Source organism: Podarcis vaucheri (genome assembly GCF_965113315.1).
Source record: "Podarcis vaucheri genome assembly, chromosome: 3".
Classification (NCBI taxonomy): domain Eukaryota; kingdom Metazoa; phylum Chordata; class Lepidosauria; order Squamata; family Lacertidae; genus Podarcis; species Podarcis vaucheri.
Genome location: NC_138761.1, coordinates 41,812,588 through 41,840,046, shown reverse-complemented (window position 1 = coordinate 41,840,046; position 27,459 = coordinate 41,812,588). Strand labels below are relative to the sequence as shown.

The 27,459-nt window shown below is 41.5% G+C and overlaps 2 long non-coding RNA genes across 4 annotated transcripts; one reads left to right on the top strand and one right to left on the bottom strand.

Annotated features, from left to right (window-relative positions):
• Positions 1–207: 207 nt before the first annotated feature.
• LOC309528658 lies at positions 208–25,676 on the bottom strand. 3 transcript variants are annotated; one of them, XR_014217861.1, is made up of 3 exons: positions 25,532–25,676; positions 6,243–6,435; positions 208–3,140 (listed from the first exon to the last, which is right to left on the bottom strand). It is a non-coding gene; the product is annotated as an uncharacterized lncRNA (long non-coding RNA). The 3 variants fall into 3 exon arrangements; XR_014217862.1 differs by lacking the exon at positions 25,532–25,676 and adding an exon at positions 17,980–18,075; XR_014217863.1 differs by lacking the exon at positions 25,532–25,676 and adding an exon at positions 17,596–17,903.
• On the top strand, positions 25,565–27,459 carry LOC309528671. The gene is made up of 3 exons (XR_014217878.1): positions 25,565–25,688; positions 26,046–26,144; positions 26,837–27,459. It is a non-coding gene; the product is annotated as an uncharacterized lncRNA (long non-coding RNA).

The window sequence follows — 27,459 nt, the reverse complement described above, 5'->3', positions numbered from 1 at the left end:
TCTGTTCGTTCTTTTCCTCTCCTCCCCCATCAAATCAAGCCAGCTGACTCTTACAAACATTTTTACAGGACACTTTCCCTTCTCCACATCCTCCCCCACCGTTGTTCCCTCTGCTTGCTGCTCAAATGCCAAAGTCATCCTGGAAAAGTTAGTAGAATTGAGAGAGAAAAGTGAGACATTTCCCACTTCCTTCCTCCCTCACCTTCCCACTTTCAAAAAGGGCGCAGTAGTAGAATACAGAGCCTTTAAGGCCCTTCCACATTGGGGATGGAGTAGCCTTTGAGTGAACACATAGTTGCCTAACTCAAGAACTACCCACTTGGCCTGGCATAGTCTCTGCAAGGCCTCAATCATTTCACTGAAACACCATGGATTGAGCCTGGGACCATTTGCATGCAAAGCACAACCTCCACCTCTTAAGTTTTTTGTCTTTCCACTTTTGCTTTTCACGTTCACACTTATTTTTTAGGTGGAAATGCAGTACATTTTGTCTACGTCCAAAAAAACCCCGAGTTTGTGAGAAAGCCTGGATTGTGAGCCACGTTTGGAATTTGGAAAGCCTTTTTTCCTTTTCCTGTTGCACTATTTCCACGTCCCAGAGGAGCCATGATAGGGCATCCTGTTGTTTCCTTTTCTGCTTACAGATGAAGTGGGAGGGGATATTCACACTGCAAAAGCCGGCTGTAGAGTGCCCAGCTGCAGTATAGCAGCAGATGACCTTTCTCCTGCAACAGTTCTATAATAAGGCCTGGGTTGCAAGCATCCTTGGAATGGTGCTTTCTCTAGGAATGATAATTAACGTTCACGGATGGTGAAGTCACTCCAAGGAGAGTTCAGTGAGTCCTCTGTCATCAATTTGTGCATCCCCCCCCCACTCCCGTCATAACAGTGTAAAAAGTTGCAGGATTCACACAAGAAAAAATCAGCAACGTTAACAATTTTCTAGGCTGCGTCGTTTTGTACTTAAAGGGCTGAGAAGGCTGAAAAAGGGGGACCAACTCCAGTAGTAGACCTCACTCCAGCGACTAATGTATGGTTTCTGATCCACTTCTTCCTCTTTCTGTTCCCAGTCTCATAAAGATCTTAACCTCATAAGTTCAACAGCTCCTATAAAGGGTCCCAAGTGGAAATAATGTAGATGGGCAGCAGGGACTGGGGATGGTGGAAGGACATAGACCTAGGGTCAGTGCACACAACCTTCCCAAGGGGATAAGACATGTATATGAACATAGAAATTTGCCTTGTAGTGAATCTGACCATGGTCTGTCTAGTTCAGTATTGCTTACACTGACTGACAATAGCGCTTCAGTGTTGCAGACATGGAATCTCCTCAATCTGATTTATATCCTATGCCCTTTTAAAATGTGTTTCGGGGAGGGGGCTTTGTTGTTGTTGTTTTTATTTTGTATTTTGTGGTTTTATATTTTGATTCTATTCTGTGAACCACCCTGAGACCCCCAGGTATAGGGCAGTATATAAATTCAATAAATCATCATCATCATCATCAATGCTACATAGGGATGCCGAGGACTGAACCTGGCGTTTAATTCCTGGAAACATCTGCTATACCACTGAACAACACTTTCTGCCAGTTTCTTGCATCTTTCTATCTGTAAAACCAAGCAGCATTAATATTTAGTTCTAGGATTTTTATTATTCAGATTTCTTTATACTCACCATCCAGAAAATGGTATATTGTTTGAAGAGGAAAAGTAAAAATGTGATAATTGTAAATTCTAGGCATTTAGATAATTTCCCTACAAAAGAATTGATATTATCAAGATTTAATTGTTTCATCAGGGTATCTTCCAAAATTTTAAATAAAAGTACCTTTTTCAAAGTTTTGGTTTCCAATATATGTGGTTCTGTGATACTGGGAAATTAACAAATTTCTGCTTTGCTGAGTAATTATAAATATCAGTGATATTTCTGTCTTCAATTGCCAAGATCCAAGTAGTGTTAAAGGAACAAATGAGAGAACAAAAAATAGGGATTAGTGGCACACACTTTGGATTCTTAGTACTTAAATAAACTGGAGTGTGTCTAGGAAAAAATTAAACTGGGGACAGGCCTAACTAATCTGGAATTCTTGTCAGTAAGATTACTCAGATTGGCTGCTGCCTGTTCCAAAGATCATTTTTAAATGCCTATGGTGACTGGAAAATATTATTTTAAAATACCGTGCTTGTGTGTTTGTAACAAAGGAAGGGCTAGTACAAAGAGGATACACTTAAACTTTTAAAGCAGTAAATCTGTTTATCCATTACGTATAGTGTTTGGATGCTATCGTCCTGTTACAAAAGCATAGCACAACATTTAATTTATTAGGAATACTAACCGGTATGTCTTTCTGACCCACTTTTCTAGTAAGGTAATCTGCATGGTTCGTAATGCGAGTGATTGTATCTTGGTAAGATGATCATAAGGTCCTTGAAACACATTTTTTGTTTTGGCCCATCTTTTGAGAACCGGTGTCATGGCATTTATACTTTTTGTTGAATGATTTGCCAGTAACACCTATCACAAAACCTGCAGTTAATGTGCCAAGGTATACATTAAACTTCAGCTACTGCAAAAGCTTTGAATCAGTACTAAATCCCTAGGGACCATTTCCCCACCCTTCTTGGCTTAGAAGGCTACTTTTGCCATAACTACTAAGACTTTTGATGCTTTATTTTCTGATAAGGCAGGAGTGAAGGGAACACATAGCCCTCCAGGTGTTGCTAGGTCATAACTCTGGCCATTCATTCCATGCCTCTGTTTTAAGGCAATTAAATGTATTAGGCATACAGATAATTTAATGTGTGATAGGACTCGAGTGATACATATGGATGAATTCATGCAACACTATCCATGTACAGTCCTTGCCCAAAGTTCTCACAATCTGAAGTTTGAAAGTGAGCAAGAAAGGTTCAGGATGGGGAGTCGGCAAGGGAAGAGGAATGTATGAGAGCAAATGCAGTTTCATATACTTTTTGTGGCTGGACATTGAGACAGAGCAGGGGATTGTGAGGGCTTCATGGAACAGTAGGTTTTGAGGTGAGCTGTGAAGGAAAACAGGTGACAGTGGCACTACACAGGTGTTCTCAAACCTGGAATTCCATCCCGGGAGTGGTAAAGAATAAGATAGGCCAAGCCACCTTAAGAAAGCAGGAGGAAATGAGTGTGCTTGCTATTTACCAAGTGGTAACATTCCACAGTGCACATCCAAATACATGGTAAGCCCAGTGGTTGTCGCGTCCTGCCAATTGGTGAAAATTGCCACTCCTCTATTTCACAAATTCTGCAAACGTGGATATGTGGTAAATTTTCTCTGTGATTACCTATAATTTGGCACACAGATAGTTCAACAACGTGTAAAACCTCCTAAAAGGACATCTGTCACAAATGGAAAAACAATGAACTCATAACGGTCCAAGCAACAGTGCTGTGCGACACAGGAAGGTTTTTCTTAAATGTTTAGAAGAGCTTATAAATAGATAGGTTTCAATCAACAAGAAGCTCATTCAGGCATGCACTCAAATATAGTAGCAGCATTCATTAGACAAACATTTCTGCTAATCCCTCGGCTATGCTAATAAAAGAGTGATCCTTCCAGACTGCAGATAGTTCAACTCCTATTATTTAAGCCTAATAACAATTGTATTAAATTTGAGCAAGGGGTTCCATTCAGCTTAAATTAACTTGAGATCTCATTAAAATGGTTGTGGAATAGACAGTTCTCTAGCTGAGAATAATTAAAATGCATGTGAGATTAATGTGGGTTTTTTAAAGCTGTAGAACATTTCTCCCCAATACCTAGTTATTCAGAATATGCTCTTTGACCCCCCAAAAATTATAGTAAATAAATTGTATTTGTAGCAACATCATTACCATTGCCACTGACTCCAGGTAGGACTTGGTGTCATACTTAGCACAAAGCCCCTGCTCAGTGCAGCATAACCCCATAATACCAATCCTGAAAGAACTTCATTTCTTGGCTGAAATTAAGGTTCAGGGGTTGATCTACAAAACCCTAAGCAACTTGAGAATTAGGTAGCTAATGGAACACCCAAGCCTGTTATCAGCCTGTCTGTGTCCTTAGTTCATAGGAGAGAACCCCATCTCATTCTAGGGGTTTTTTTAGGGGTTTTGAATGTTTTATGTAGTTTTTATGTAGTTTTATGGTAGTTTTATGTAGTTTTATGTAGTTTTTCAATTTCATTGTTCCGCAAGGGACAATGACAATAAAGATATCGTTATCGTTACTGTCAGGGGAAGTACTGGTATATTAAGTGGTGACACAAGAGGGCCTTCTTCATGGTGGTAACCCAACTATTGCATGCCATTGTCCCAAAGTCAACTTTATTTACATTCCAGCACCAGGCTAAGCCCCACCTGCTTACCCAAACATTTTGAGTGGTTACTCAGTCATGACTGGATTTACTGCAGAATATCTGTTCTTGCTGCTCATTGTTTTGGGATCCCCCTCTTTTATGGTTTATTATTTTAATATTACTATTAGAAATTTAACTAGGTAACCAAATGTCAAATCTCCCCACAAACAGGTAGGGGTCACTCGCATTATGTGTTTCCTCCACCCTTGCCAGCAGCAGCCAATTATCTGGGGATGGCAGGTTATAAGGGTCATAAGGTTATGCAGATGAGCATCTAAATATAAATGATCTTACACATTTCAAAGGAGAGTGGGGAAAACTTGCCACAAGATGCTGGCTTCCATGGCAGTCCCTTGTTGCATATAATACGGGGATCTGCTCCGGTACAATTAATGTGGCTTAGAGCTGCCTTTGAAGTTGATAACCTTCAAATGTTTGGGACTACAGTTCCCATCAGCCCCAGCCAGCATGGACAACAGGCAGACAGGATGGAAGTTGTAGTCCAAAGCATCTGGAAGACACCAAGTTAGGAAAGGCTAGACCACTGGAGACTCGCACAGAGATAAATGAATCCTGTGGAGTACTTGCATTATTACACATATACGCATAAGATTGCTCTCTGGCCTAGTTCTAAATATGGATATGATCTCTGACTTGCATTCATGTTTGTTTGTTTTTAAAGAAACTTTATTAAGAAATTGAATAATTTCTCATGAAAACTGCTTTGTATAAATGTCTCTTTAAGCTTGCTCTCGTATTTAAAAAAGACCCTTTGTGGGTTTTTTAGTTTCTCGTTAAAGGTAAAGGTAAAGGTACCCCTGCCCGTACGGGCCAGTCTTGACAGACTCTAGGGTTGTGCGCTCATCTCACTCTATAGGCTGAGAGCCAGCGCTGTCCGCAGACACTTCCGGGTCACGTGGCCAGCGTGACAAGCTGCATCTGGAACACGGAACGCCGTTTACCTTCCCGCTGGTAAGCGGTCCCTATTTATCTACTTGCACCCGGGGGTGCTTTCGAACTGCTAGGTGGGCAGGAGTTGGGACCGAACAACGAGAGCTCACCCCGCCACGGGGATTCGAACCGCCGATCATGCAATCGGCAAGTCCTAGGCGCTGAGGTTTTACCCACAGCGCCACCCGCGTCCCAGTTTCTTGTTACCTGAATGCAATTTTCCTTGCCTGCATCATCACAAAATATTTTCCTTGTGGCTGCTATCAACCTCCCCTTCTCCCCCTTCTTCCTGCCTTACTGTAAACTCTAGTGACCTGCAAGTCTTAGTCATCTACACCAGGCATATCCAACTCCCAAGAGACTGTGATCTACTCCCAGTATAAAAACACTGGGAGTGATCTACCAATTGTCATTGGAGGGAGGAGGACTGTGGGGGGGGGTGGATTGCCCAGAACTGTTGAGCTTTTTTTAGGAGAGAAGTGCCCAGAGTTGAGCTTTTGGGGGGAGGACTGCACAGAGTTTTTAAACCCCCCCCTTAACTTTTTGTTGGACATCCCGGATCTACACCATCCCTTGGCCCAAAACAAATGCAATGATCTCTGCAAAAGAATAGCAGCCAAGTTTACTGACAGCCAGTACAGTATTAATGGTGCTAAAGTGCTTGCTTATATAAAAGGGAGTTGGAATATTTAGAGGCATCACAACTAAAACAAACAATTTAATATCATTAGCAGGGGACTCAGGAAATTAACCCTAGGATGGCTGGCATTTTCCAGATCTGCTCAAATACTATGTTTTTTCAGCCTTAATGACAGGGATGCACCGAAATGTGTTTCCTTTTGCTGCTTCGCTGTTTTTGGAGGGCTGCCTGCTTTTGACACTCCCTTACTTTCTACTCAGGTCAGTCTGACTTACCTCTCCACACATATTTTTCACCTTATTTTCCTTTAAGATAAGGGTCAAACTGTTGGCAGCTTTGTCTACGATGGAAGGCAGCAGCTGGAGGAGTGGGAGGGGTGGTTCTTCTTCTTCTTTTACTTGGCTTGGATTTTGCTTTTATTGCCCATCCCACAAATGAATCCACTTCAGTGACGGTGGTCAGAAATCTCTGTAGGACAAAAAAAAAATGTAATTATTAAAGCTGGCCAAAACAAAATTCATAGAAAGGAAAAAGAACAAAATCAGCAAAACCTGTGGTAAACAAAAGCTGCCATCTGTAAACTCTTCGCAATCATTGTCTGAGCTACTCCCATGCTGCAGAAGCCTGGGAAAGGAATGTGAACGGTATTCTCGTGTTTTGCACCTGGACACACCGCGTTAGAATATATGTGATCCAAGTAAATGCAAATATAGGAATACTAGGCGCAGTTTTGTTAGATCTTCTTACTATATTAATTAGAGGTTTGGGGCTTTTGAATGACAAGGCAGTGAAAAGACAGCGTGGATGACTTGGACAATAAGGCTTTTTATGTTCCAATTACTGTAACATGAAAAAACCTGCAGAGATGCTACATTACAGCAATTTTGAAACATCAGCACATACAGTGCAAACTAGTGTATTGTAGTGGCTATAGTATGAATCCGGAAGTCCTGTGTTCATATCTTGCCTCTCAGGCGCCTATAGGCAACATGTGTTTTTCCCTTTCACAGGCAATAAGATGATAATACTGGTCTACAATACAGGATAGTACCTATTAAAGCACTTAATGAACTCCTTTGCTAGCTTTGTGCAACAATACTACCTGCTCCTTTTGCTTGTGAATATTCAGATCAATGCGCATTTACAGTTTTTACCAGGAACACTTCTGTGAAACTGATATATAAACCAATAAAAATGGCCCAGCTACGAAGCTTTACGAACTTCAGGAGCACGGCTAAGACTTTCTTGTACCAGCAAGCATTTTAAGGTATTTGGAGAGATTTAATTAAGTTGTTGCATGCATGGAACAAGGTCCACTCACACAATAGGACCTTCCCTGTCTCTTCCCCCATGCCCCCTAAAATCTGCTCTGGAGGGTTGGGAGGAACCCAGAAAAAGGGGAGAAGTCTCACTGCATGAGCAAACCTTGTTCCATGCACACATACTCCAATTCCTTGCACGCTACATTAAATTTCATCCAGAGTTTGCTTTTATGATAAATCTTTATTATTCCACTTTCTATGGATTATTTGTACACTGATTAGAAATGCAAATAAGTAAGTGGTCTAGAAATGTCTTAAATAAATGAATAGTATGCACTAGAAAAGATTAGTTAAAATGCTTGAGGCCCAAGAGAATGGCAGCTCTTTTAAGTATTTTTAGCTCTTAAGTTAGGCAGGTGAGGGCCTGGTAAGTGTCTGAATGTGACACTGCTGTACAGCCCTATATAAGCAACCCTTTGATCTGTTGATTTTGAACGAAATCCCAAAATGAGTGTAATGTATTTTCATTTCTGAGACTATTAATAGTTTAGAACTCTTTTAACTGTTATCATTTACCAGAGTTAAAGTGTATGGGGGGGGGTGAGAGGGAGGGAGGGAGGGAGGGAGGGAGAGAGAGAGGGAGAGAAGCCCAGCATAATGGAAAATGAAAGGGGTGTCTCCACCAATTTTACCCTTTCCATTTGGCAAACCATGTCCTTGACAAGAGTATTGCTTTTTAATTTCCTGCCTTGCTGGTTTGTGCTCATTGCCCTCCCCAATGATCTCAGTTCAGCTCTGAGAGTTGTGCTTTACTGCTGAAGAACAAGGATTGGGATGTTGTGCATAAGTCTCTCCTAAATGTTGACCTCAGGCAACACCCCCCAGCTATGAAGTCGCAGTTTGCATACAAGGCCTGGAAAACCTGTCAGCATCTGCCAGTGCTTCTGCCAGAAAAAAACCCAAAAACATTGCCAGATCAGCCCCCCTGCCCAATTTTTTTCCATTCTCTATTTCCAGAACAAAAATAAAAATAAAAATTGGTACTTTGTGGTTTGCTTTAGAATGGTCTTCCTCTGAGTATACTTGTGGGATGTGAGTGGATGGAAAGGATAATTGGGAAATGGACACATTCTCTTTCCTTCTTATATGGCAGCAGAGAATAGATGAAAAGGGCAATTCTCTCGTGCATTCGAATGCAATGTTACATCACAAAAATTGTTAGGCTCCTTTTTCCTAACTCTGTCATGGCTGGTGTAGATTGGGAGGCATCAGCTGGTTCCGAATCTTAGCGTCTGCCCACTTCATGTATCCGGTGCCCACAAGGGTGGCCCCACCCTCTAGTGGGAAAAACATTACTTTGTGCAATGTGAATGTGCAGTGGTACCTCAGATTACATACGCTTCAGGTTACAGACTCTGCTAACCCAGAAATAGTGCTTCAGGTTAAGAACTTTGCTTCAGGATGAGAACAGAAATTGTGCTCTGGTGACACGGCAGCAGCAGGAGGCCCCATTGGCTAAAGTGGTGCTTCAGGTTAAGTACGGACCTCCGGAATGAATTAAGTACTTAACCCGAGGTACCACTGTAATGTGATTCCTAAACCTGAACTAACAATATGGAGGGGGCCTTACTTTGGACTGTGTGGGAGCCCTCTCCTGTTTTGAGAATATGCCCTCTCTAAAGACCAGAGCTAGACTGCAGTGCCATGATGATCTTGTAACTTTTTTAGAGCAGGGATGGGAAACCTGTGACTCTCCAGATGTGGCTGGACTACAACTCTCATAATCCATGGTCTTTGCCCATGGTGGCTGGAGCATCTGATGGGAGCTGGAGCATAACAGCATCTGGAAAGTGACAGGATCTCCACCCCTGCTTCAAAGGCGTCAGTGCAGGGACTCAGCTTGACTTGGTAGATGTATTGTACGTACCACCACGCCCTCTGAGAAGCTTGGTAGTGTGGAGACCTGAAACTACTGCAAGAAGCTATCATCTAGCACTTCGCAGGCACCTACCTCATCACTGGTTGTTTCCTCTGACTGCCCCCACAAAATAATTGTGAGTGTCCTAAATGTCATCATCATAAAAAAACTCAGGTTTCATCTTAGAAAATATTCAGCATATGAGTATGAAGGTCAGTTAAAGTGAAACCATTCCAAATGTTCCTGTCCTGAAAGTGTCGGGCTCAGTTAGCAGCTGAAAGGAGGACAGGGGTATACATTTCACAAGTCCCTTTGCATTGCACTCTTGGTGTTTACACCAGACTTCAAACAGAAGCTTAGGGAGGATCTTCTGTTTGCCTTTGGGAACAGCTACTATAAATCTTTCCCTGCTGAAGTCAAGGTATGACATTTTGAAATATGGGATAGATGCCTTGGAGTAAAATAATATTGCTATAACTTAGGTGTCAAGCTGATGCTTGCTGGGTGTGATAGATCCATTTTAAGGGCTCTCTGGAAAGGGACTGTAGCTGGCCAATTTTTTATGAATAACTTGAGATAAAGGACTGTCAAGAAAAGAGCTCAATGTTAATTTTAAGGCTGCAATCCTGGACACGCTTGTATGGAGTTAAGGCCCTCTAAATGGGCTTACTGTTGAGGAAGTAAATTTAGGATCGGTGGATAGGGTTCTGGATGCAGAAAGTAAAAAAGGGTAGGTTAATGAAGCTGGGAAGAAAGCTTTTTGAAGACCATGCACAGAAGAGGAAGAGGAGATAACCAAAGAGTGCTTTGCTGTTTTTTGGTATCCTGTAACACTTACTTGAAGAACCATTCAAATCCCCAGCTGGCACACAAAAAATATTACAGAGGTACCTCAGGTTAAGTACTTAATTCGTTCCGGAGGTCCGTACTTAACCTGAAACTGTTCTTAACCTGAAGCACCACTTTAGCTAATGGGGCCTCCTGCTGCCACCGCGCCGCTGGAGCACGATTTCTGTTCTCATCCTGAAGCAAAGTTCTTAACCCGAGGTACTATTTCTGGGTTAGCAGAGTCTGTAACCTGAAGCGTATGTAACCTGAGGTACCACTGTACTGTATTACAATTTGCTACAAAAAAACTTGTTTCAGAATCAAAATACTGTATAGATTAATCCTTATTTCTACAGTTCGTTACTTCATAAGCTGTATATTATTTACTATATTAGCAGCATTTGTCCATTGAATTTGGTAAATTAAATGATAAGAGTATTTATCTCACTTTGTGACCAGTATTGTTTTTTCCATTACTGGTCTCCATTTTTCTAATAAAAAAAATTGTAACTTACCTGTTCTTTTTTGGGCACATGGTTAGGTTTGAGTTTCAGCTATTTTTTATTAGTTAGTTAGTTACTAATTTAATTATTTGTATATCACACTTCATTGCCGAATTTCAGGGCAGTTTACAAAATACAATAAAACACAGTACGATGAAACAGGGATACAAGTCAGGGTTTCTCACATCCAGATACAACGCAAGCCACTAGTGTTGGTAACGTACTGGTAATGTAGAATTGATATGTCTGGATTTGTCTGTGTTTTCTGTCTCAACCTCAGCATCAGAATGTAAAAAGAGCCTTGCTGGATCCGGCCAATGGTGCACCAAGCCCAGCATTCTGTTCTCGGAGTGGCCATCCAGGTGCCTGTCGAAAATATGCAAGCAGCACTTGAGCACGATGGCATTCTGCCCACTTGTGACTCCCAGCATCCAGCATTCAGAGACATACCACCTCTGAAAGTGCAAGTAAAATACAGCCATGGCAGCTAGTAGCCTTTGATTGCCTTGTCCTCCAGTAATTTGCCTCGCCTTTTTTTAATAACAACATATAAATACTAAAATATTAGATATCATATTTACACCATGGGGAAATACTGAAACTGCGTTAAGTCTCAATGATTTGCATATGCAAGAATAGGAGTGGCTGGCATGTTAATAGGTCTGGCTGCACAGTGTTCATCTCCAGGCAACTATATGTTCAAGTGTATGTTTGGGTATAGAAAACAACTGGCTTAGTTAAATATAAGGTGCACTATGTCTGCTGTATTTATCATTAATCACGAACTGTTAAAAATACTTGCACCCAACTGGGAGGATGATCAGCCTGACATAAACAGTCTCTAGCCAGGTGTAGCATGTTCAAATTAAGACATTTTATTTACATACTACTGGGAGGAAGGGACGTGTGGAATGAAGGTTAATCAGAGGCCTCTGTATCAAATAACTGCTTATTAAAGCTATACTTTAACCTCCTTTGGTCTGTGTTACTGGGATTATTTGACCTGACTGCCTTCCTTTTTAAACAGACACTACAACTGATCAGGACAGCAACTACTTGAATCTCAGTAATTTAATTTTGTTTATTACTCTATAGAGTAATTTACTGCAGAACATACTTTCCAGATTTCCATAATATACCTGGTACAATGTTTTTGGACAATCCAGTCTGCTTCATGAGTCTTGACTGGCTAACTGGTTGCTGAATACAGAGGAGATGGGTGTTGGCTTGTTTGAAAGCAACATTTCTGACAAGAAGGCATGAAAAATGAAGTGTGAATTAAATCAGCTGAGGAAAGATGAAGCCCAAGTGTGTTCTCTTCTGTGTGAGAGCAGCTCATGACTGCAATGGCTGGTGACTCCTTACGAAAGGTTGATTCAAGTAGTAATTTTGAGAGATTTATTTAATGTAGGAAAATGTGTTATCCCTTACAGGCTAGTTGTCTTCATGAGGAACATGCAGTACGACTTGACCCTATGACTAAATTACCACAAAAACTGTATGCTGGCCCACCCATGGGTTTTTTTCACACAACTTGATATTTGAGCAAGTCACATGAAATGCTTCACCATCCCCTTTGCAACACATACATTCAATCTGTACACTGGGGGGAAAATCAATACTTTTTCAGATTAAGAATACTCCCAAAATATTTAAGACCCAACAGTCAGAGGAGAATATAGCAGCCCTTTCTCAAGCTGTCCTCCCTCTCATCCACAATCATCTAAAACAGCTACTTCCTAGCCACAGAAAGCCAGATAATACAGACACAAACACAGGGTCCAGGCCCAGCAGCAAACCAGGATGCCAACTTTGCCCCCATATCGACTTGGGCAACACTCTTACCAAAGCTAGTAATGTCAGACACCACACTACTCACTTGCTCATTTTCCAGTGGTGCATACAGTCATATGCCAGCAATGCCCATCTGCACTGTGCGTAGAACAAGCCAGCCTCCACAAAAACAATGAATGGACGTGAAGAGGACATCAGAAATAGCAATATCCAGAGAACATTTTAACATACCTGGGCACTCTGTAACTGACCTTAAAATGGCCCTACAAGAACACAGAGACTTCAACAGAAAACTCCAGTAGGAAACTGTTAATTGCAATTCATCAGGCAATTCAGTTATGTCACCGGTGGCTTGAATCAATATTGTTTTGTTTTTAATCACATTGCATGTGATTATTGGCTTACCAATGCCAGGTTATTTGTTTTATCACCAACGCTGCCTCACTATATGGTCACCGCACTGTTGTGTTAACTGGTCAGGGTAACTTTTTGACTTTCAGGTAAATGTTGTCATTTAATTTCCCTCTAAATTCACTTTTTCACGTGCCACACCCTACACGTGTATTTGTGCTTGCCAGATCAGGACTGTACAACATGCTTCAGATAAAGTGGAGTATAGACCACAAAACTTACGCCATTAAAAAAAAGTTGGTCTTTAAGTTGCCACAACTTCACCTATGTTTTGCGCGTGACATCATCATTTTATGTGTTAACCTTGTCTCTAAAATTATTCCTTTGTGTTATTAATCATTCTGTTTGTTAGTTCAGCTCTCTCTTTTTTCGCTTTATTTTTTTCACGGGTTTGGTGGAACAATTTACGGTGTGTTAAAGAAGGACTCCATAGTGACCAAACATAGAAAACTGAGCTCACACTTGGATACACTGTGGTATAATAAAATACTCCAATAAGATTGGCATAGATGTTAGGTAAAATAAAAATGCAAATACTCAGAAGATCAATAACATTCCATTCTTCCTGACCCATAATTTACAAGACACTTGGGAGTCACTTACTGATGAAGATAATATACACTGTTTGGGTATTTTCATTGAAAGCGGGCATTGGTTACACAGATAGTCTAAGACAGCTTGATTACTAAAAAAAAGGCTGAACACAGAAAATGTTTACAGTAACAAAATGGTTTGCATATCATGCTAAGTCATAGTTTGATTTAAACCATAATTTCACCATGATTATGCCTCCCACCCATTATGATGTTTCCTCCTGCCCTCATGGGTACAAGACTTATCAGTAGTACCTCGGTTTTCGAGTGTCTCGGAAGCCGAACGTTTTGGTTTTCAAATGCTGAAAACCCAGAAGTAATTCCTTCCATTTTTGAATGTGCTTCGGAAGTGGAACGGCTTCCGCTGCGTGTTTTTCAATTTTTCCAACTGAACTTGCAGCCAGCCCTTTGCGCCTCAGTTTTCAAACGTTTCAGAAGTCGAACAGTCTTCAGGAATGGATTCTGTTCAAGAACCAAGGTACCACTGTATCATCATCATCATCATCACCACCACCACCACCACCACCACCACCACCACCACCACCACCATCATCATTTATATTTGTCGGTTGTTTTATACAAATAAGTCTCAAAGGAATTTATCATGATAAAATACAAACAAATACAATTAATTTTAAGCCAGAAAGTTTAAAAACAATGTACAGTACATTTATAAAATGATCATCCAAACAGTCTTACCTCACTACCACTAAAATATCAGCAAAACTTAACTATCAAAGGCCTTGGTAAATAAAAATGGCTTAGCTTGGTGTCTAAAAACAAGCAATGATGGCGCTAGATGTATTTCCCTGGGGACAGCATTCCACAAATGGAGAGCAGGGCCACCACTGAAGATATCTGCTGTTTTGTGGTCACCCTTTGCACCTCCCTAAAACTGAGCACATGAAGGAGGATCTCTGATTAAGACTACAAAATCCAGACAGGTTCATATGGGGAGAGATGGCCCAGGAGTTACTGGGGTCTTGAACCATAAAATGTTTTATAGGTCAAAAACTGCTCTTAAACTGTGCTGAGAAACTAACCAGTACCCAATACAGTCAACCCCAAATTGGTATAATATTGTTATGAGTTTTTTGGGGGGGCGGGTTGCCATACCCCCCAAATATCTTGGGCCAGTCCTGAAGCTGGCTACTGAATAGCTATAGTTTCCAAAGGCAGCCCCATGTATAACACATTACAGTAATCTAACCTAATATGTCATAATGTTAGGTTCAATATCCAGGTACCTGGTTCAATAGATCTGTTAAGATCTTTGCACATTTGTCCTATTTAAAATTATTTCTCAAGGTGCATCTTGTTTGTTCTCTAAATCAAGCTCTAAAGCTTCCACAGTCTTCAATGCAAGTTTTTTTTTTTACGAACAAAATGGACAATAGCATCTCACTATATATTTTATGCTGATTTCACTACAAAAGGGGTATTTCTTAGAATATTTGAATGCTAAGCAGCAGTTCTACTAAGAATCAGAGCTTGGCTGTACTGACCAATAATTCCAATAGTCACCACACCCATGTCATCTAAGTTAATTAAAAACAGAAGTGTTTTAAAAAGTAGTATCACTGGATTTGTGGGTTTCTGATTTAGCCTCTGCAAAAGTGAATGAAGTGATTTATTTCATACTGGCTGTGTACTGTATAGTTGTTTGATTGATGGGTAGCCCAATTCACAACCCAGTTCACCTGAAGCATTTGGATTTCAGCCAATTCAGTCCCATTGGCTTCAACAGATCGTTTTAAATGAAAAGCCTTTGGGTTACTCAGGTTGTGGATTTGTCCGTAAAAAATAAAATAAAAATGATGCATACTGTACTTGTCTTGTCAAGCAATTTATTTACAGAAGTGCTGCCCAGCATATATATTTGGTATCAGTATTTATTTAAAATTTTTGAAATGCACCTTTTGTGGTGCAGGTTTTAACAAACTTCAGAAATCTTTCCAAGAATTTAATGTAAGTGTTGAGAGGTCTAGGTTTCTGTCCTGCTAGCTTAATGCCACAAGCCTCATTTCTGATATTTTGCACCCTGGTTCTCCAGCCAGGGATATGACATTAAGCTGGAACAATACTGATGGGTTGCAAAATCACATCTACCTGTTACTCCTAGAGGATTAATGAAAACATACAAGTAAACAACAAAATAGAAACATTGAAATTGTTACGGCTTTTAAAGCTCTGCACAATTTGGGACCATGATACCTTCTCTAATATGACCCGGCCTGACCAAAGTTAATCAACAGGTGCTCTCCTGTGTGGCCCTATTTCACATCTGACTGGAATGAGGGATGGAGAGCGCCACTCTTCCCAAGACATTTTGGCACCTGAAGTGAAATGGTGCCCACCCCCTGAGTCAAGAAAGAAGGGGAAAGTGAAGATCTACATCAGAAACAAGTGGGGAAGAATCAAATCAATCTTACCCAATAGTTGAAGTGGGAATCAATGGCCATTGGGGGAAGAAGGGGCCTGCTCTGTATCATACTAGGTCAGGGGTCGGCAAGGCTGGGCTCTGAGGTGTAGGGAGCAGCGGGAGTGGCACTCTAGAAGGCTGAGATAGGCAAGGGCCCGCAGCCCAGCTCCCTACTTGGCCAGGTGGGGCTCACTAGCTCTGGGAGGAGGGATGTGATTGCTCAGCTGGAGTAGACTTGGAGCAGGTGAGGGTCACCTGCCTCATCAAGCCCAGATGCTGCAATCAGCAAAGTACAAAAGGGAAGCAGAACTGAGGGGCTGTGTTTGCTCACTGTCGATGGAACTTGGTTTGGATGCTGCTGGACCTCTATGGGACTGCGCTTTGGGTTTGACTCTGGATGGTATCCTGACTGCAGGACTTCAGACCTAGCTACCTGGATGGACCTTGGATTGTGTTTCCCGACCTTTGGACTTTGCTTGTGTGGCTTCACCCCTGGACTTTGGACTTGACATACTAACTTGCAGCCAGGTAGGCCAGGGGTTCAGGACTCCAAATCAGCGGAGATGTCTCATTTGGAAGCAGATTTGCAAATGGAACTAGAGAATGAAGATTTGCGAAAATAAAATAAGCAGGCTATCCAAGCCTTTTATTGTATACCCTATAGAAGAATTACCCTATAAAATTATTCTGCATTTTTATATATTCTTTCTCCTTCCCTTGAGGTGGTTATTTTTGGCAGAGAAAATAGCAGGAAGGGGAAGGGTTAAGTATCCCCTTTCTCACACCATTCTTCCACTTAAACTGGGAGTCTCCAAGGGCTGCATTTCATTTTAAAAATACTGTCTGGTTTGACCCTGATTTTTTAAGGTTCTGGTGTGCATTTTACTTTTGTTGTTTTATGTTTTGCATTTTTTCCATGTCATGGGCTGCATTTCATTGACTTTTGTAAAACATTCTGCATTTTAATTCATAAATATAAAAGCTAAGTAAAGAGTCTAAGCTTACTAAGCTTACGGAGTTTTGTTTAGAGTCGTCTGCTTCTTTGTGACCATCAAAAGACATTTCCTTGCTTGAAATAATTTAAATTGTGCTAACTGCGTTCCTAAACTTTGTGCTTAACGGTAATTTATTGCCATTTGATTTAGCTTTATGGTAGACTTCTGGCAGAAGCAGTGATAGCAGCTGGAAGACTGCTCTCCCCCTTCCCCCATAAACTGGCATTTGACAATAATGAGATTTATTTTAAAAAACTGCATTGTGCATTTTGATCTAACAATGCTAAGCTTCTTTTTCCTTTTAGAAAACCTTTTGAATCTGACTGTCCAAGAGAATCTCTAAATACAAACCAAAAGTTCTGACATCTTTATCTGTTATGCAACTAGAGCATAGAAATAACTGAGGTATAAATAAAGATGTTTTGACAGGGATTATTGATCTAAAGAGAGACTAAACTGGAAAATGTGTTTATTAAGTCGTTATTTTTTGCCATGTTGATATATGACACTGTCAAAGCCTAGGTCAGATAGAATGGCCTCTCAAGTTAACCAACCATGGCACCACATTTTGTGTAATCCACATGCTCTGTAGCCATAAGGGAAGAGTTGATTACAACTTAATTTTTTGGTTTTTTTGTCTTTATTTATTGCTATTAAATCATAAATCCCAAAGTAACAGTGGGTGTGTCAACAATGATCATTTGCTATACACCTGCTGTAGCTCTGTGTTGTTCAACTATATTTCTGCCCAAATGCAGGCATGATAATATGGTTTTGATTAAAAGTCTATTCAGCTCAACTGTTGAATCGGTAACTTCCCCTTACTGCTCTTCCTTTTCTTAATACTCAGCTCTGGATGTTTTGTTTACTTTCGTTTAAAATGATAATGAAAATGTACTCACAATCGATGTTCTTCAACCTTGGGTCCTTAGATGTTGTTGCACTACAACTACCATTATCCCAACGACATCTGGGAACCCAAGGTTGATGAACATTGTTAAATTGCCACAGTGATCTCTCGAAATTTTTAATTTCAGTCAATTCTTCCTTCCAGAGAAAAAAGCCTGTGTCTGGTTACTCTCCTTTGTTCTTACATAACTGTAGGAAACTAGATTCATACGCTGTAACGGAGAGACTGTGCTCTCTGACAAGGAATAATGACATCTGCTAGAAATAAAATAGAGTGCATTGGATGCTATTCAGTTCTGAAACTCTATCTGGAGAGCTGCTGAAATCCATAGCTTAGTTCCATGTGCTTCAGATGCTTATTTACTCCATTTCTCTACCATTCTTCCTCCAGTGAGCTCAGAGTGGCAAGGTTGATCTCCCCTTCCAGTTTTATCCTCACAACAACCCTGTGAATAGGCTTGGCTTTGACAGGTCAGGCCTGTGGAGTATTGGAGCGGGGCGGGGGCGGGGGGGGGCAGAAGGGAATGGGCAAGGCCTGGCTTGGAGGGGGGAGCTGGGAACTACCCCGCAGCATCGAAAAAAGTGCAGGGGGGAAATCATGAGGGTCAAATAATGAACGCTGTTATGCCCAATCAGAAACAGCCGCTGCCGCAGCCAATTGAAAAACAGAACAATCGCTGAAAACAATCGCCAGCTTCCAGCAAGGGGGGGGGGAGCTCCAGGTTTAAGCAGTGGATGCACGCAGTAGCATGGGGAGGAGTGGGAGCACAAATGGAAAAAACAACAAAACAACAGTGTGGATGGGCCGATGGCGCATGTGCCACCAGTGAGACCTCTGTACGCCCTAGGTTCGCCACTGATGCCCTAAGTTTTACTCAGGTTGGCACCCCTGGTACTAGACCAGTCTTTTATGACTGTACATGCTGGCTCATTTACTTAAGCATGATTTCCATGTTTACTCTTAGCTATACCCTGCTTTTCTGTAAACTGCTTAAGGAGCTTTAAAAGGTAAAGGTAAAGGTACCCCTGCCCGTACGGGCCAGTCTTGACAGACTCTAGGGTTGTGCGCTTATCTCACTCTAGAGGCCGGGAGCCAGCGCTGTCTGCAGACACTTCCGGGTCACGTGGCCAGCGTGACGAAGCTGCTCTGGCGAACCGGCACCAGAGCAGCACACGGAAACGCTGTTTACCTTCCCGCTATAAAGCGGTACCTATTGATCTACTTGCACTTAAGGGTGCTTTTGAACTGCTAGGTGGGCAGGATTAAGGAGCTTTAAAGTGCATTTAAAACTATAAAATAAAAATGGAATGAAATTTTAACATTAGCAAAAATTTCAACAGCTGTTGAAAATAAATTCCTTAAACAGCTGCTCTAAGACTGCAAAAAAATTTTTTGAAGAAAAGTCTGGTTCTGGTTGCATGCTGAAAAATCAGTGAAGGACCTCTTTGGGGGAGGCATTTAACAATCTAAGTGCTATAGATGAACAGTCCTGTCATAAATCCCCACCCCCTGTAATGAGACAGAACTGTTAAAGGAAGCAATTTGGTACGTGATACTTAAATATTCTTTAAAAATTATTTGAATTATTGTTCCCCAGTTTTATTCTACAGGGTAGAATGGGTAAATGTTTGTTTTGTTTTAACCACACATTATTGACTTCTTCTTTTTCGTATTTGCTGGTAGAAAAAGTCATCACCCAAAGCCTGTGCAAAATCTATCAGCTTGGTGCTGTTATTTTTAACGTCCATTGACAAAAGGTCACATAATCCTCCTTGAAGCTAAGATGGTCAGAGCAGATGCTCAAAACTTTAAAAAGGAAAAAGGTGGGTGGGTCGGGAGGCAACTATCAGGACAATTTTGGGCAGCATGCTTTTCTAGAATTAGCAATGTGTCCTTTAGAATCTTCCATAACCTGGAATAGCTGTGAGTCTTTTTCTTTGGATGCCAAGTGACAGCCTGTGATGCGTAAATCAGCCATGCCTCTCACTTTGATTTCCAGCATTTTATAGCATATTCTTACACGCCACCCTAATCTCCGAGTGGTCCGAGTTTCTAGGGGTTTAGGCACTTACCAAGGGTTCATATTTCCTTTGGAAATGAGGCACAGCAGAGACTGTGGTGTCTTTATGATGTATGTGCAATAGACAACATTGCATACAAAAATGTATTTATTAGGTGAAATTCTCCATGAAAATGCTGGCGAATTTTCAGGGAGGCTTCTAGACTTCTTTTTTTTAAAAAATACAAATAAAAATCACTAATTACTCTGCATTAATTTATTTGGTGCATTTAAATCCCACCTTTCTTCCCTCATAGATACTGTCTGGTTCCCAGGCAGTTTCTCATCCAAGCCTTGACCAGACCCAAACCTGACCCAAATCAGGTCCTCTCAGACCACGCCGTAGGGCCATTAATATGAATTTTACTTTGCAATTGTGATCAATTATGATTATTTATTTATTTACTTATCCCAACTTTTCCCTGACAGGGACTCAATGCCCCTTATACCTAAAATGGAACCAGCTAAAAACATAGGGAAAGAAGTGCAATTATTATTTAAAAAAACAACAATTAAACATTATGTTTTACAGATCTATGCTTTAATTACAGATACTGATAAATCAATAATACAAATCCTGTAACAAAAATATTATAACCTAAGAATTGCTTTGAGGATCAGGCAAATATCCATGTAGCCCAAGTGTCTTTGAGAACCTAATAAGCATTCCATGAAGGTTGAGTGATTATGAGAACAAGACCTCACAATGGGACAAGACCTCACTGTGGTTCCTTACAAATATTATTTTTTGGGAAGGGTAAATGGGTGAAGTCATTCTCCATCAAGGACTCACCATCATTGCTGTTCTCTCCTCTCCTTCCCCCTCCACCTCGTACTCGTACTAATCTTCAAGGTTGTTGCTTAAATCTGATTTTCCATCTGGATAAGGTGACTATGAAACATCATGGCCAGTGATCTGTGACTGTAACATCCCTAAAAAGAGACACATTTCCACACCCCAGCTCGAACCCCTTTTTATTTTTAAGGAGGGGTTCTGCCTTTTTTAAATTTCTCACAAGGCAATAACTAACTAAATGTATTTTGCCTTCCTAGGACAAAGCATATAGGAAAAGGCTGCTCACAAAGTAAAGAATAATATGTATGTATTATCACAAATTTAAAGTACAATAATTTACAATAAAACAGCAGACCAACATCAGAAATAAAACTGCATTAAAAAAAGACTTTTCAGCAAACAGTTTATAAATACATAATTGCAAGCTCTAAGTGGAAAATGTCAACAGGAACAAAATGGTCTTAAGAACCAATTTAAAAATAGGAGGCTGGCTAGCTGAACCTCTCCTGAGAGACTTTTCTATAATATAGGCATCACAACAGAGAATGCTGTTGCTCTTTTCCATACTAACTACACTTCTCAAGGCTAGTCAGACATTTCACAAGATGGTGACCTTTCAATTCCACAGACTAGAAGTCACCTTTTTCTTCAACACTGGTGTGACAGACATCAATCAACCTCTTGTCAGTGCACTTGGGGTTCCTTTTTCAGTCAGCCTAAAGTCTTCCCGAATCTTCTTTCTCAGTTCAGCTCATCTGTTGGCGATTTCCCATGTGGGAATAAACACCTCACCCATTCCAGTTCTGCTTCGAAGTATTTATTGAAGAATTAACACTATAGCTTGTATAACTACTGGCCTAAGGAAAATAAAACAGAACTATATACAGTACAGAGAATCATTCTTCCTCTCTGCTCTTCAACCATCTGGACAGAGTGGCCAGCACACTCTTTCAGAGGTTTTCTCATACAGAAGTCTGTCACTGGGGAGAAAATTTGTTGCTAGGATCAAACTTGCTAGCGGCAAAACTATTCAAGGATAATTTCAAGTCGGTTTTTAGACTACACTAACACCTCTACCACACTTGAGGCCGCAGGACTATCTTGGAGGGCATGGCAGAGACAGATTTAGGGGAGTGCGACTGGTTCAGAGCTTGGCTTAGGACAGTCTGAATGACACATGGTTAGCCCTCCACCATTTACTCTCCCCCTGCCGCCTGACTAACCTAGGACCATTAATTTCAATGGGTCTATTCAGAACATGGCTATAACCCTAAATGTTATTTCCAACCTTGCATGCAAATTAGAAATATTCTTGTTTTACGGGTGCTAGGATGGAAACAGGTGGCAGGCAGTCTTTCACCTGCTAAATAAATCCCACAAGGTGGTCATAAATACCTGTACTTGTGTTGTGTCTGCCAACAGTTTACAAAAGCCACTAAGCTGAAGGGAGGGAGGGTTTGACAAGTAAGTTTGTACTTAATTGCACCCTGTGTGTATACAACTACACAAAAACATATGTAGAAGGTGGTTTAGAAGCAACTACAACAGTATGTTCGTGCAGACAGGCGTTTGTGTTAAAGGAACATTTATTGCTCAAGTTAACAGTGCAGTTCTGTTGCACCCAATGTTAACAAATATTACATTTAATGCGCAGAATGAAGGGTTGTGAGTTGACAGGATGACCCTGCTGTTTTATGCTTCCTTCCATGTGCAAAGCTGCCCCAATAAATTTGGGTTTCCAATATTGAATAGCCAAAGCAACTCATGCCCCCAAGTGTTGTAACCATTTATCCCCTCCACTATGAAAATGTGGAAAAGGCAGAAGGCTGATGAGAGCAGCCTTTTGGATTGTAAACTTCCACCATCTGAGACTTCTATGCTAAATAGCAGGTCTGTTTGCATAACTGAAAACAAGGGCCGAGGAAATTTTATTTCAGCAGGCAAAATATTCCAATCCATTAATTTTTGTCTGGTTTTAGGAAATAGTAGAATACCAGGCAAGCTAGTGGTTGCTCCAAGCTCACACTGCATGGCCCCCCCTTTTTTTTACAAAGCCATCCTTACGTTCCTATACAAATAATTTTGGAACTTTCACCACTTTGGAACTAACCTAAGTTTTGCTGCCTGCTTTTTTCTGACTGCTCTATGGAAAATCACATGAATCTGACCTTGGAAGAAGTGTAAGTAAACCATTTTTAACTTATCAAACGTGATCTTTTTCTATGCTAGGGGAAGTAGAGAACTTTGGAAGGTATATTTTAAAGGTCTAATAGGCTATATTCCCATGCTTTACTGTGCTTCATATTTTGTGATTTTAAATCTCTGCTGGCATTCTCTTACCAAAGAGTACTTGCACCAAGCCTGGTTCTGGGCACCCAGGGAATTCTCTTTCTCTTTATGCATTATTTTTTAAAAATTTCCCAGCCAATAATAGCAAATAAGCTTCACTGTTCCCCTGAAGTGACAAAATGGCTGAAGCAAGCTATGATTTGAGGCTGGCACTCAGGAAACATAGGCAAACATGCCAAGTGATTTCATCATTCTCCAATAGTGTGAATGATTATTTTAGAAATCTCCTTCCTCTATACAGTGGTGCCTCGCAAGACGAAATTAATTTGTTCCGCAAGTTTTTTCTTCTTGCGAGTTTTTCGTCTTACGAAGCACGGTTTCCCGTAGGAATGCATTGAAAATCAATTAATGCGTTCCTATGGAAACCGCTCGCCAGGCTGGCGGTGCGGAGAAGGGCTTTTCTCCCCACCGCAAGCCTTCAGGACAGGTACGGGAACAGAGGGGAAGGGGCGCAGCGCTTCTCCTCTGTTCCCGGGGCTTGCGGTGGGAGGAGGGTTTTTCCTCCCCACCGCCAACATTCAGAACAGCATTCTGAATGTTGGTGGTGGGAAGGAAAACCCTCCTCCCACCGCAAGTCTTCAGGACAGCCATCCGAAGGCTGGCGCGGGGAGAAGGGCTTTCCGCCCCACCGCCAGCCTTCGGAGCAGCCTTCCAAAGGCTGGCGGTGGGGCAGAGAGCCCTCCTCCCGCCGCCAGGCTTCGGAGCATCCTTCCGAAGGCTGGCGGCGGGAGGAGGTCTTTCCGCCCCACCGCCAGCCTTCGGAAGCCTGCTCCAAACCCTGGCGGTGGGGCGGAAAGACCTCCTCCCACCGCCAGCCTTCGGAAGGATGCTCCGAAGGCTGGCGGCGAGGTATTTCCGCCCCACCGCCAGGCTTTGGAGCAGGCTTCCGAAGGCTGGCGGCGGGAGGAGGTCTCTCCGCCCCACCGCCAGCCTTTGGAGGAGGTCCGAGGACAGTGGGGAAGACGCGCTGCGCGTCCCCGCTGTCCCGGAGATTTCCCTATGGGCTTTCGTCTTGCGAAGCAAGCCCATAGGGAAATTCGTTTTGCGAAGCGCCTCCAAAACGGAAAACCCTTTCGTCTAGCGGGTTTTCCGTCTTGCGAGGCGTTCGTCTTGCGGGGTACCACTGTACTTTTGTTGCTTTTTTTTTTTCTATGTTCACACTGTGGCTGATATTTCTGAGGAAAAATTCTGTCTTGCCTTTTTCTCAAAACACGTGTGTGTGTTTAATGTTCTCCTTTCTGCTTCAATGACTGCACAAAGTGCTATTATCTGTTTTCTCCCTGAGCATTAAAGCAATTCTTTAAGATAGACCTGCCCAGAATGTTTCTCTGATCATTATGAGACTGTCAGTCGCGATTGTTTTTGGTAGCAATTTTATGATTGCCTAGCCATGTGGACTAAAAAAACATGTTTTATTTAAAAGGAATGCGCTTTTGCATGGCGTAATGAGACTGGGATACAAATACCTCTCAATAGGACACATTCTTGTGAAATGATTTAGTGTCCCAGCTGGGATTTGGCTCCTAGAGAGATTTCCAGATTTGTTGCTTACTGACGTTGGTTCATGTTTAGGGAAGAGAGAGCAATATTACCTTGTGAGAAAAGCCAGTTGAGGGCGAGGGGTGGAATGGGGGGACGGAGTGGGGAGAAAAATAGTCTTGATTTTCCCAACACTGGCTTAATGTATCACAAAGGACATATTAGGGAATAATATTGCTTTCCTCTCTGCTGCTCATTCTATAACAAGGTTTCCCAAATGTGGGTCTCCAGTTGGACTACAATTCCCATCATCCTTGACCACTGGTCTCTCTAGTTAGGAATGATGGGAACTGTAGTCCAAAAACAGCTGGAGAACGGAGTTTGGGAAACCCTGCTCTATAAGAACTAAGGAGACAGTTTGCTGGATCCATGAAAAGTGAGGGACTTCAAGTGGACTTCAAACAATGACCGCCCAAAAAGGAGAAATGCATCTCACACACCCAAAAGAGGCCACAGATTAACAAGGGGGGAAATGTATGTGTTAATTTATATGATTTTTTTTTTGTAACCACTATTCACCAATGGTAACCAAATTCTGTCCCATCTGTAAAATGGACCTCCCACCCATGGTTGCACCAGCCTATCAAATGAATAAAATGCAAGCCATACATTATAAACTAAACATATACTTATTTATATCTGCAAATATGCCATTATGGCTCACTGAATTGTATACCATGCAGGATTGTACAGTATCTTCAGCAGTAGGGACATGGGTGGCGCTGTGTCTAAACCACTGAGCCTCTTGGGCTTGCAGATCGGAAGGTCAGCGGTTTGAATCCCCATGATGGGGTGAGCTCCCATTGCTCGGTCCCAGCTCCTGCCAACCTAGCAGTTCAAAAGCACACCAGTGCAAGCAGATAAATAGGTACCACTACAGCGGAAAGGTAAATGGCATTTCCGTGTGCTCTGGCTTCCATCATGGTGTTCCGCTGCGCCAGAAGTGGTTTAGTCCTGCTGGCCACATGACCCGAAAAACTGTCTGTGAACAAACGCTGGCTCCCTCGGCCTGAAAGCAAGATGAGCACCGCAACCCCATAGTCGCCTTTGACAGGACTTGACTGCCCAGGGGCCCTTTACCTTTACCTTTTTACTGAACCAAAGAAGAACAAAGCAATTTGTAGATCCAACAATTGAAATGACCTCAGAGTTCCAAGTGGAAGTCCCAATCAGAGCAACACTTACGGTTCCTTACAGGCACTCTCTCTCCAAAAACATCTGATGGTAGAGCAGGAACCTGGACAAATCTGTAACTCTTGAAGCAGGCAAAACATCCAGGCCTCTTCCAAGCTCTCTGCCTTCTCCTCCAAGCTGGCTTCCGGAATTCTCCTACAAGAAAAAAGTTAGTGAGCATGCTCCACTGCTGTGGAGAAAAGGGGAGGGTGTCAGATTATGGGCCCTCTGTTGGCTTTTACAATGTCTCTTCCCTGCGCCTAATAAGGATTACAGCATGGGTTACCTATAGATGCAAATTTATAAATAATTGCTATGCTTTACAGGCTTTTGTTTATTTAAGCTGTTTACATACTGCTTACCTAGTGAATTTTCTAAGTGGTGTATATAATTTTTTTAAAAAAAAGCTTGCAGTAGATTTATCAGTTGAAATTAAACAGAAAAACAGAAAATGTCCTTAAAATTGCCTGCTGAAATAGAAAGGTTCAATAGAAGTTCAACAAGGAGTCGTCTTGTCTAATCGCAGCAAGGAAGAAGTGCCACAGAATTCGGTCTACAATACTGAATGCACAGTTTCTGGTGCACTGGCCCGGCTTGGCCCAGTTCAACACCCTGAGATGAAATGGTAAGGTGCCACCTTTCCCTGTCCGCTCCCTCCCTCCCCTCCCCCGAACTTCTCTCCCATCTCTAGTGTAAATTAATAGACATTTAAATAAAAAAATCTTGATTATTATTCCTCCCTACCCATCTGTGCAAGTGATAGCCATTTGTTTGGTCCTGGAACACATACTTTCCTATGACTAATCATTGTATTATATGATCTATCTCACCTCATGAGTTTACTCGAATAAGTTTACTCTTTCACTGGCTGAAACAGATTCCTTGCAGTTTGCAAAATAGAGTACATATGGGGCTGTATGTGACTTTGCCGTGCAACTATGTTATAGTGAGTGCCAAAAGGGGAGAAACATGTGGAAACAAAGCATGATTTTCAACTTGCAGAGTTAAATTTAAGTGAGCACATATGAGGGTAAGTGGCAGAACTGAAATATGACTAAGGGAGAGGGTGATATTTCAGAACTGGAAATCATGGAAATTTTGATCAGCGAGATGGAAACTGTGGGGTTTCAGATACATTCTTCTAGAAAGAACCCAAGAAATCAAACAAAAACTTGGATGTGCTCAGAATAGCCGTGTGCATCACCCACAGAAATATACATACATTTTGTCTGGGTCAAAACACTGATGGGAAAATGTTAGGCTTTCAATTCCAGGCTCTGGAAGCACCCATGGTTTAAATGTGCATTTCTTTTCCAGGGGTGGAAATCCATCCTGCAAGTTTTAGGTAGATGCTGGCTGTTCATGGTGTTGACTGGCAGGACCCCTAAAATGTCATCAAGAAGCCTTCTTACCCCTCCAGTCCTAGACCTGCTTTGTACTTAGCAAAACATCCATATATAGATGTACAGTTATAGTAAGAGAGAGCAACAAATGAACGCATATGTCCATTACTATTCTTGCAACACTTTGAAATGGGGGAAGGGCAAGACTGAGCTAGTATTCAGTTCACTGAAATGACAGGTATATGTGTTCTGAAGATGGAAAACAGGGACAAACTGTGAGCTCTCCTTTAATATTAGGTTTGTCTTAACCCTTAAAAATTGGTTAATTTTAGATTTCTTCATTTATTATTGCAGCAAAGATTATTATTTTCTGTCCTATTGCACCTTTATTCTGCATTAATATGCTTAGGGATGGAAAAATAATTTGATTTAGTACACATTTAAAGGCAAATCTTTTTCCGCTTTTTGAAACAATATGTGAACTGAAACACAGCTGTCCTTTGAAATTTGCACATCTGAATTTCACAGTGCAGTTCTCCAACCAGTTTTTACCAAAAAAAATGCATATGTTAGGGAAAGCTGTACATAAATATGAAA